This window comes from Oncorhynchus kisutch, linkage group LG1, assembly GCF_002021735.2.
Source record: "Oncorhynchus kisutch isolate 150728-3 linkage group LG1, Okis_V2, whole genome shotgun sequence".
In the NCBI taxonomy this organism is placed as follows: domain Eukaryota; kingdom Metazoa; phylum Chordata; class Actinopteri; order Salmoniformes; family Salmonidae; genus Oncorhynchus; species Oncorhynchus kisutch.
The window spans coordinates 65,972,276-65,984,583 of NC_034174.2; positions in this window are offsets into that span (position 1 = coordinate 65,972,276).

The window sequence follows — 12,308 nt, forward strand, 5'->3', positions numbered from 1 at the left end:
AGGGCATCAAGCTTAGATTGTAGGATGGCCGGGGTGTTAAGCATGTCCCAGTTTAGGTCGCCTAACAGCACAAGCTCTGAAGATAGATGGGGGGAATCAATTCACATATGGTGTCCAGGGCACAGCTGGGGGCAGAAGGTGGTCTGTAGCAAGCGGCAACGGTGAGAGACTTGTTTCTGGATAGGTGGATTTTTACAAGTAGAAGCTCAAATTGTTTGGGCACAGACCTGGATAATAAGACAGAACTCTGCAGGCTATCTCTGCAGTAGATTGCAACACCGCCCCCTTTGGCAGTTCTATCTTGTTGGAAAATGTTATAGTTAGGGATGGAAATTTCAGGGGTTTTGGTAGTCTTCCTAAGCCAGGATTCAGACACGGCTAGGACATCCGGGTTGGCAGAGTGTGCTAAGGCAGTGAATAAAACAATTTTAGGGAGGAGGCTTCTAATGTTAACATGCATGAAACCAAGGCTGTTGCAGTTACAGAAGTCAACAAATGAGAGTGCCAGGGGAGTGGGAGTAGAGCTAGGCACTGCAGGGCCTGGATTAACCTCCCCATTACCAGAGGAACAGAGGAGGAGTAGGATAAGTGTATGGCTAAAGGCTATAACAGAGAGTAAATGGAGCAGGTTTCTGGCCACGGTAGAATAGATTCAAGGCATAATGTACAGACAGAGGTATGGTAGGATGTGAATACAGTTGAGGTAAACCTATGCATTGAGTGACGATGAGAGAGATATTGTCTCTCGAAACATCATTTAAACAAAGTGATGTCACCACATGTGTGAGAGGTGGAACTAAAGGGTTAATTAAGGCGTATTGAGCAGTGCTAGAGGCTCTACAGTGAAATAAGGCAATAATTACTAACCAAAACAGCAATGGACAAGGCAAATTGACAGTAGGGAGAGGCATGTGTTGGTCATAGGGGTCCAGTGAGTGGCTCATGCGGGCCGGAGACACGGCGATTCTGGCAGCTAGCGGGCCGGGGCTAGCAAGCTAGCAGAAGGGCCTTAGAGGGACGTCGTGATGGAAGAAGTCAGTTGTAGCCCCCTATTGCTGTAACGTCGGCAGACCAGTTGTCGTGGATCAGCCGGGCTCCATGTGGTGAAAGGGTCCAGGCCAATTGTCAAAATAGGTATAGTGGCCAAAGAATTTGTCCGATGGGCCACTTAAGCTAAGCTCCAGACAGCTAGTGGGCCGCGGCTAGTAGGCTAGCAGATGTGCATTCAGGGGACGTCGAGACGGAGGAGCCAGTTGAAAAAAAACCTCCGTCGAATTACGTCGGTAGTCCAGTCGTGATGGGTCGGCCAGGGGTCCAGGCCAATTGGCAAAATGGGTATTGTAGCCCAAGGAGTGGCTGATCGACCTCTTCGGCTAGCCGGGAGATGGGCTTAGCAAAGGCTAGCTCCAGGCTGTTTGGTTCTTGCTTCTGGACAGAGGCGTTAGCCAGGAGTGGCCACTCAAATAGCAGCTAGCTAGCTGTGATGATCCAGGTGAAAATATGGAGAAAAATAAGTCTGATTTGCTCTGGTTTGAGTCGCGCTATGCAAACTGGTGAGAGTTGGCCGGGCTAAAGGTAGCTGATGACCGCTAGCAGTAGCTAGCTGACTACTAGCTAGTGGCTAGTTAGCTGGCTAGCTTCTGTTGGGGGTTCCGGTTCGAAGTAAAGAAAATAGCAGATCCATACCACATTGGGTGAGGCGGATTGCTGGAGAGTATGTTAAAGTTGAGGTTAAGAAAAATATAAAAAATATATGCGAAGAAAAAATATATAAAAAGATATATACACGATTTATACACAGGACACGACAAGACGAGGACAAAAGACGTCTGACTGCTACGCCATCTTGGATAAATCTGGATGCAATGGAATGATGTTGTGTGCAAACAGAAATAGATAGCACTGTGAATGCGAATACAAATCTAAATTAAAATCAACAATAAGCGAGTTCGAGCTCTATTCAATCTGTATTGCGGAGTTCAGTGTTACAGCGTGATTGAAATTGAATGGCAATGTTCTGGCGTTAGCAGAGACTGCACTCATGGTAAACGCTGCATATGTCAGCTCAATCGGAAATTACCTTTTCATTTCTGTAACGCTTCAGCAATACAGATTGAATAGAACCCTTTCAGTTAAACATACAATAAAGCTTAGCATAAGGGTTTCAGATAAACTTGCTACAGAGTACAAAATATTGACTCAAACAAATATGGAACACACAGATCTTCCCACAAGCATTGTTTGCTTTGGTGCCACATTAGGTAATACACACTATCCTTTATTAGAATGTACCACTGTTGGAACACCGACAGGAGTTTTTATATGGTTGAACATTGACTTCCATTTGTCTTTCTGTTTGTATGATGACACTTGAGATGGGATGTCGTTTATGATAAAGACATTCATGATAAAGACAGTCATGACAGAGACAGTAAAGATAAAGACAGTAAAAATAAAGACAGTCATGACAGAGACAGTCATGATAGACAGTCGTGATAAAGACAGCCGTGACAAAGACAGCCATGATAAAGACAGTCGTGATAAAGACAGCCGTGACAAAGACAGCCGTGACAAAGACAGCCATGACAAAGACAGCCGTGACAAAGACAGCCATGACAAAGACAGCCATGATAAAGACAGTCGTGATAAAGACAGCCGTGATAAAGACAGCCGTGACAAAGACAGCCATGATAAAGACAGCCATGATAAAGACAGCCATGATAAAGACTGTCATGATAAACACAGTGAAGATAAAGACAGTCATGATAATGATAGTCATGATAAAGACAGTCATGCTTGAACTGCTATAAGCCAGGGGAGAAAGTGAATGCAAGTTATTAATTAACATTGGTATAGTTTATCAGGTTATGGACATACTGTAGTTGTATGTAGGGATGTGGCGGTCCTGACATTTTGTCAGTCGGTTAATGTCGGTCAAAAGACTGCCAGTCTCAAGGTAATTGACCATTCATTAACATAAACACATATAGCATCTCCAGGCCTCCATAGATACAAGCTGTTGAACATCTACATTTCAACATATATATACGTAAATCAATTGAATATACACCACACAATAAATCCATTATTTATTTTAGGCAGATCCAAAGAAACATTATGATATGAAGAATCTTTTTTTCAGAAGAACAGAATATGAGTTGGCCTACTGTATGTTATCTGGCTATGCGCCTTGGCCTAGGCTCTAGGCTTGTTCATTTAGTAGACAAGATATCCTTATAAGTCCCATGCAATTATTTTATATTATATGATTTGAGTAAGAAGAATATAATTTAACTTAGTTTAATAAAATAGAAAGGATATGTTTCCCATTACGGAGTCAGAGTGCACATATGAAGTGGCTAAGTTGAGCTTGATGAGTGATCATTTGAAACAGGTCTTATATGGTAGATTTAGAGTTATTTGGCAACTTCAATTGTGAATGATACAAACCATAGAACGCCTTAGAAATCAAAAGATGTGGGCTAGGCTCTGTTCCTTGCCTCAGGCTGCACACGCTGTTCTCTCATCAAGTGATCATATTTTCACCCATCAGACTGTTGCCTTTCCTAATATTTACAATTTGTTTTGATTTAGAACGGCCTATTATCAAATGGGCAGGAACCGGTGCAATACAAAAAAGACATGTAATCCGTATACAATCAAATAGAGAATGGAGGCAACTTTCCCACAAGTTCCTTTCACTCATTTTGAGTAGGCTACTCCAGTTTTTGTTGCCATGCAACAGGTGATATTCTGCCCAAACTCTGTATGCCATAGGCTCTCCTACCCTGTTGCTTAATTTGGGAAACCAAGTGAAATCTGTTTGGGAACATCGATAGTAACATGTTTTCACAGCGAAACATATTTAATTCAACTGTTGAGAGCCCTTCTCCCTGGGCGATGGAGAAAGGAATGAAGAAGAGCAGAGAGGGGATGGAAATGCACAGTGGTGAGATAGATAAAAGTAATGTCAGCCTATTAATTATGAAAATATAAAAACATGCCCTATTACTAGGCTACTCAAAATCAAATACAAATGCACTATAATTGTAGGCTAACTCTGAATCGGTTTAATTTAGGCAAGACCAATTATGTACCAAAGATATATTAAATTAGTATTTTCGGTGTTTTTCTGCCTCGTGTAATATGTGGTAGGCTATGTATTGAATAATGGCACAATCATTATTTTAATTCAGGTATTTCTTCAGGCTTGGGCTCCAATATAGGCCTATGCATAAACTCTAATATGCATAAGGGATTTTGTATTAATCATCACCTTAGAAATCATTATCCATTTCGTTGTGTTAAGCTTTGAAACAACATCCACAACGACCATGTTTTCCAGTTTCAACCTGTTGTTGAACTTCTTTCTTCATATTGATCCATCAAAGTCCATACTGTTTTGATTATAAGTGTTTGATGTGATTTTCGATTGCATTTGCATTGATGTCAGAGTGGTTAGAGGGACAATGGAGCTTTGAGTGCCAGGCCATTAGAACCTGATGGAGGGACAATTGAGCTCTGAGTACCAGGCCATTAGGACCTGGTGGAGGGACAATAGATCTCTGAGTACCAGGCCAATAGTGACCTGATGATCATTAGCAAGTTGGGTACTACTAATGCATGTCCAGAGTGCAGAGGAGTTAACTGTGACTCAGCAAGCACATATCTTTTTACTGCGGTCATGACTCACGAGCTAATACAGCCCTAGGTGTATGCATGTCACATAAAAAAGCAATTTTTATGCAAGTTATCACCTTACTTGTGTACCGATCATCAGTCAGTCCGTCAGTCACTGGACACACCCTGCTCTTCAGTGCGCCCACATGATGTTGAACACGTGAACAGCAAAGCCACACCCAGATCTACTGTTGTTTTTACTTGCAGAGATACGATAGAAAGTGAAGTGGGGAGGGTTTGTACCGTGAATTAATTAAATCAAGTCTGTATAAAGATACAAATGTTCACTTAAAAGCTGAAGATGAGGATCTGATTATACTGTATTTTGGTTTTCAACTGGGCATGTTTAATATTCTCCTATAACTCAAACTAGTATTGAGCCAAAGTCGCCATCACCCTAGAAATACAACGAGAACACACCAGTGGAGACTCATCAGAGGAGGAAGGGAAGGACCATCCTACTCAGCGAATTTCATAAAAATAAAAATACTGAAACATTTTAAAAAGTTTTGAAAAACTATACTAAATATATTCACATCACCAAATAACTGATTAAAAGACCATGTTTTGCAATGAAGGTCTGCAGTAGCCTCAACAACACTCTCTGGGGTAGCACTATGGTGGACAGATTTTTCCACCCTCCTCTGGGTACATTGACTTCAGTACAGAACCTAGGAGGCTCATGGTTCTCACCACCTTCCATAGATTTACACAGTAATTATGACTAATTCTGGAGGATGTCCTCCAATCTACCAGAGCACTTGTTGCATGAACTGACATGTTGTCCACCCAATCAAAGGATCAGAGAATGAATCTAGTACTGAAAGCATAAGCTACAGATAGCTAGCACTGCAGTGCATAAAATGTGGTGAGTAGTTGACTCAAAAGAAGACAATAGTTTCACCATTTTGAACAAAGTAATTTCTTCAAAAATTAAGGGGTAGCAGCAGGAGAGAGAGAGATATACTTAGTTGTATTTTTTAACTTACTTAGCTACTTAATGCAGCTAGCTAATTTAGCCTACTCAAACACCCCGCTCAAACAGAGAGAAATGCAATTCATGATAGTTAGCTGGCTAAGGCTATCCAACACTGGAACTCTTCCAAGTCAAGATAAGCTTTCAGTTTTATTATTTATTGCCACTGGTGCCCACCAGTGTAACTGGTAAACTGCTTGATATGCACTGTACTGTGTGATTGTAGTGGATTAACTACCGTGTTAGTTCTAATAACTATGTTAGCTATGACGTTAGCTAATATGGTGACACTGACATCACAGGAGGTTGGTTGCACCTTAATTGGGGAGAACGGGCTTGAGGTAATGGCTGGTTTCCATGTGTTTGATGCCATTTCATTTTGCTCTGTTCCGGCAATTATTATGAGCTGTTCTCCCCTCAGCAGCATCCTGTGATTGACAACGTCTGTAGAGGGAAGGGGGGGTGCTGAAGCATCCCCTGATAAATCACAATTTAAAAAAAAGAATATATATATATATATAAATGCACTAGGCCTTTATTACTCCTGTATGAGTGGAGCAGAGCAAAATACTAGTCAGTAGAAGAATTTCAGCACCCCCACCCCAAAACATTTTTCCACGCCATGGTTAGTGGCTATGGTAGGATTGGCTTGGTCACAAGCACTGAAGTCCAACATTGAAGAGAAAAGGTGAGAGGAGGAGAGCACGTAGGTGCGAGAAGAAATAATACAACAAGCAAAGTGATAATGTTGTTTGTATGTGGTGGCTACACAGAAAACTGTGTGTGCGGGTGATCAGGGTTATATTCATTCCGCCGATTCTGTAGAAAACGTTTCTTAAACAGAAGCAAACGGAACGAAACGGGGATAAACCTACCAGAATTTGTCCAATAGAAACTCTCATTTGCAACTGTTTGGAGTAATTATTACACCCTAGATCAGCTAGGGAAAATGTTTGAATCAAGTAGTAGCCTAAACCTACGGATGTACATTGAGCTGGGTGATGAATGACAGTCATCCAATAAGCTGTAATAGAAAAAGGCCATGCTCATAAAAAAATAAAAAAATAAACGGCCTTCCCAAACGACAATGACTGTCACTGGAACAATTATGTAAAGGTCTGTTTTTGTTCTGGTCAAAGCAACCTGTTCAAATTTGACGAGGCGATGCATCTCCTTTTGGCAGGTCTATTTGACTATCCTACATATTGTTTGTATAAAAGGAGCCTCACGTCTCTACTTGATATAGCCCAACACTTTTGGAGCTGCTTACCAGTATAATGATGACTCACCCATGAACTCTAGAATCAACAGAGGCAACTCTTTGCACAGCAAAGTACATCTAATTCCTCAGTGAATTCTTAACACAAAGAATTTCACTCACATTGGCTGATACAAATAGACCTAACTTGTTATGTTACTTATTCAAACATGTTCTCAGAGCAGGCAAACATTGAAAATGGAGAGGAGGCGGGAATACCAAACTGAGTGCAGGCTGGGAAATAGACATGTCACATGGCGGGATTCAAAAACATTTGTGGGAAAAGGGGAGGGAAGAAGAGGAAGAACAAAATTCTGCAGGAGCGAGCAGCAAGAAAGCAAAACAAGTTAAGTTGAATATAGCTAGCAAATTATTCATTTTGCACATTAATGTCCTGTATCCAGCTAGTCTAAATAATTAATGAAATACTAAATGTGATGCAAGCTAAAGTTAGTTAGCTAAAATTGTATTTTCTAAGTAATGTTAGCTAGCTCAACAGTTTTAGCCTCAGGTTACCAAACTAGCTTGCTAGTAAACAATTTAAGCCTACAACCAGCTAACTATCCAGCGAAATACAGTGCATTCTGAAAGTATTCAGACCCCTTGAATTTGTCCACATTTTGTTACATTTAAGCCTTATTCTAAAATTAATTAAATTGTTGTTTTTTCTCTCATCAATCTACACACAATATACCATAACGACAAAGCAAAAATAGGTTTTTAGACATTTTTGGAAATGTATTAAAAATAAAACAATGAAATATCACATTTACATAAGTATTCATACCCTTTTCTCAGTACATTGTTGAAGCAGCTTTGGCAGCAATTACAGCCTCGAGTCTTCTTGGGTATGATGCTACAAGCTTGGCAATCCTGTATTTGGGGGGTTTCTCCCATTCTTCTCTGCAGATCCTCTCAAACTCTGTCAGGTTGGATGAGGAGCGTTGCTGCACAGCTATTTTCAGGTCTCTCCAGAGATGTTCGATTGGGGTTCAAGTCTGGGCTCTTGCTAGGCCACTCAAGGACATTCAGAGACTTGTCCCAAAGGCACTTCTGCGTTGTCTTGGCTGTGTGCTTAGGGTCGTTGTCCTGTTGGAAGGTGAACCTTCGCCCCAGTCAGGTCCTGAACGCTCTGGAGCAGGTTTTCATCAATGATCTCTCCCTCGAAGCTGACAAGTCTCCCAGCCTCTGTCACTGAAAAACATCCCTCCTTCACCGTAAGGATGGTGCCAGGATTCCTCCAGATGTGACGCTTGGCATTCAGGCCAAACAGTTCAATCTTGGTTTTATCAGACCAGAGAATGTTGTTTCTCATGGTCTGAGTCCTTTAGGTGCCTTTTGGCAAACTCCAAGTGGGGTGTCATGTGCCTTTTACTGAGGAGTGGCTTCTGTCTGGCCACTCTACCATAAAGGCCTGATTGGTGGAGTGCTGCATAGATGGCTGTCCTTCTTGTACAGTAGCTTCTCCCATCTCCACAGATGAACTCTGAAGCTCTGTCACCACCCTGACCAAGGCCCTTCTCCCCCGATTTGCTCAGTTTGGCTGGCCGGTCAGCTCTAGGAAAGGTCTTGGTGGTTCCAAACCTCTTCCATTTAAGAATAATGGAGGTGTTCTTGGGGACCTTCAATGCTGCAGACATGTTTTAGTACTCTTCCCCAGATTCTTGCCTCGACACAATCCTGTCTTGGAGATCTACGGACAATTGCTTCGACCTCATGGCTTGATTTTTGCTCTGACATGTACGGTCACCTTAAATAGACAGGTGTGTGTCTTTGTAAATCATGTCTAATCAGTTGAATTTACCACAGGTGGACTCCAATAAAGTTGTACGAACATCTCAAGGATAATCAAGGGAAACAGGATGCAACTGAGCTCAATGTCTCATAGCAAAGGGTCTGTATACTTATTTAAATAGGTATGTTTTTTTTATTTTGAATACATTTGCACACAAAAACTCACAACTGTTTTCGCTTCAACAATTTTAGAATAAGGCTGTAACATAACAAAATGTGGAAAAAGTCAAGGGGTCTGAATACTTTCCAATTGCACTGTATGTTGCTGTTCTAGTAGCAGCATAAATGAATAGGGAGCGCTGCAACTGGGACTTATGCTGCTCCAAGAGTATAACTCTACTGTGTTATCTTGATGTTGCTGCTCTAGGAGCAGCTCAGGTAAACTATCAGCGGTGCTACTCAACTAGGCCTAGATTTTGCTGTTCTAAGACCAGTTTGAGTCAACTGGGTTGTCTGCTGTTCTAAAAGCAGAACTGTACTGTCATTTATGTTGCTGTTCTACTGGGAGCACTGCTGCTTGTAGAACCTCTGTACTGCGTTATCTTATGTTGTTGCTCTAGGAGCAGCTCAGGTAAACTACCAGTTGTAGTTTACCTGTCAGTTGTGGCCATCAACACAGTCAGTACTAGACAATATGCATTTTATGTCATAGTTTACATGACTGAAATACAATATGCATTTATATCTATTCCTGTACTGCATGGATGGAGACTTGGCACTGATTATATAATTGACACAGCAACAGTACCTGAGCTCAGTATTCTCTATCAATACAGCTCTGAGTCATTGTATTAAGTCAGCATGCATCCAGTAGTTGTATTTATCTTCTTTATTTTACGAGGCAAGTCAGTTAATTAAGAACAAATTCTAATTTACAATGACAGCCTACACCGGCCAAACCCAGGCAACGCTGGGCCAATTGTGCACCGCCCTGTGGTACTACCAATCACGGCTGGTTGTGCTACAGCCTGGATTCAAATCAGGGTGTCTGTAGTAACACCTCAAGCACTGAGATGCAGTGGCTTAGACCACTGCGCCACTTTGGAGCCCAAGATTAATTGATCACCAAATAATTATGGAAGCATATACAGTGACAAAGTATTGGGACAGTGACACATATTTTTGTTTTGGCTCTGTACTCCAGCACTAATGACTATGAGGTTAAAGTTAAAGTGCTGATTGGCAGCTTTAATTTGAGGGTATTTTCATTCGTATCAGGTGAACCATTTTAGAAATTAGAACACTTTTTGTACATAGTCCCCCCCCCCATTTTAGGGGACCAAAAGTATTGGGACAAATTCCCACTTGTGTATTAAGGAAGTCAAACATTTAGTATTTGGTCCCATATTCCTAGTACCCGATGTTGCTTGGTTGTGTTTCAGATTATTTTGTGCCCAATAGAAATTCATGGTAAATAATGTATTGTGTCATTTTGGATAAGAATAGAATATGATTCTAAACACTTCTACATTAATGTGGATGCTACCATGATTACGGATAGTATATATTTGTGCATCTAACTTTCTCACTCATCATGATTCACAATTTTATTCAGGATTATTCGTAATCATGGTAACCAAATACTAAACTTGACTACTTTAATAAACATATAATTGAATTTGTCCCAATTGCTGGGGTACAGAGCCAAAACAACAACAAAATGTGTCACTGTCCCAATACTAGGTGTCAAATCTATTTGAAAAGCAAATTACATTGACATTTTGGTAATTTAGCAGACACTCAGCCTGAGGACTTGCAGTCGATGGTGATATTGATTTATCATTATACAATTGAAATAAAATTTTGACAGACGACAGAGCAGTGGTAATTTGGAAACGTTTGAATATGCAATAAAAAACCTTCATAACCTGGTGTTGACGTAATTTAATGTGTAATAAACACGATGGGAGAGAGAGAGCTGGTTTCAAGCACAGGGCGCAGCAGGTATTTATTGTAAAGGACCACAGGAGGCAGGTAGCTGAGTTCAGGGTCAGGCAGGTCAAACACAGGGGGTCCAAAAAGGCAACAGTACAGGCAGGGAAAAAGCTATTAACATCATCCAGAAGATCAGGCAATAGGTTGATAACAGGAAAGTACAGGGGAGGCGTATATTACAGGAAAACCAGCGCTCCGGCTAGAAGTGTGTCACAAAACAAACAATACCTACAATGATTGGGTGCAAAGAACTGAACTAAATAGTGTGTGATAATGACATACAGGTGTGTGAACAGGTGATCCGAATTCCGGTGATTGAGATCTGGAGAGTGAGCTGCATTCAGGGTATCTATGTGTTTGAGAGTGTGAGCTGGAAGCAGACGTTACATCATGATTACATTTATAATATATATTTATTTTTTGAACACTTAACAATATAGCCATTGAACACACATTAAAACATAATTTATTTTATATGTTGGCTACAGTACTCTTGACAGGCGACACCACTACACTGTTCCATCTCAAAGCAGCATAACAAACTATTCAGTGTGATGGACGTTGTTCTTCTCAGGAAAGCAGATTGCGAACCATGGATGACCTTCAATTGTACTTCCTTGATTCTTCATGTCCTCTATCCTTTCCACCTCCTGAAAATGCATTTGAGGAGAAGATGCAAGGTCCCTCCCTCTGACCTTCTCCACCAATGCATTTCTAGAAGGAGACGAGGAAATGGACACACAGGATCAATGAAAGGCAAAATGAGATCCACCACCTGTGTTCTTGGAAGGGGCGGAATAGAGAGGGGTCACCTGGGGGCATGTGGGAGAGGTGTGGGCCCTCGCAGGCTAAAAGCCCATGTCGACACTCGTCCCCACTGGACGAGTGTCGACATGGGCCTTCCACAAACCAGAGACTGCTCCGCCTATTTGATCTCCATGGATTGTTGAGCTCTGCTGCTTTCCTCCACATAGCTGGGGGAAAGAGAGGGAGGAGGGAGGGAGGAGAGGAAGATGAGAGAAAATAAGGCTCAGAAAGAGATATGGGGTTGATGACAATGATGATAAAACTAGTCATTCAGCTTATAGTACTGTATGTATATTAACACTAAGATGGTGTGTGTACTCACCTGAGTACAGCTAGGTTCTTTAGTGTCTCTCCGACCTGTGGGTGTGAGCATCCCAGACTGTCCTCATACACTCTCATAGCCTGTTTATACAGGGGCAGCGCCTCACTGTGCTTTTTCTGTCAGACACACAGTAACACACAGTCAGACCCATGTCCAGATAGAATCCAGGAGAAACAGTCTGATTTGAAGTCCAATTAAGCTTGGAAATCAAATCAAACCATACACATGCTGTATGCTTTCCAGCAGTACCCATCTTTCCCTAATATGCATGCAGCAGACCTGGGTTTAACGTGAAAAATCATTTCAAACACTTTATCTGTGCCTGTTTGAGCTTGCCTGGCTTAATTAACCAAAACAAGACCCAAAACTGCAAACCCCGTACATCTGGCACTCCTGGAAAACTCATTTGAACCTGTGTCTGGTATGCAGTGAACTGTTAGCACTGTTGGTCCTCTCAGCACTTTGCAGCAGAGTATAGCCAGGTGGAACAATGCTGTGGCCATACTGGGGTGTTTGGGTCCAAAACTCTTCTTCTC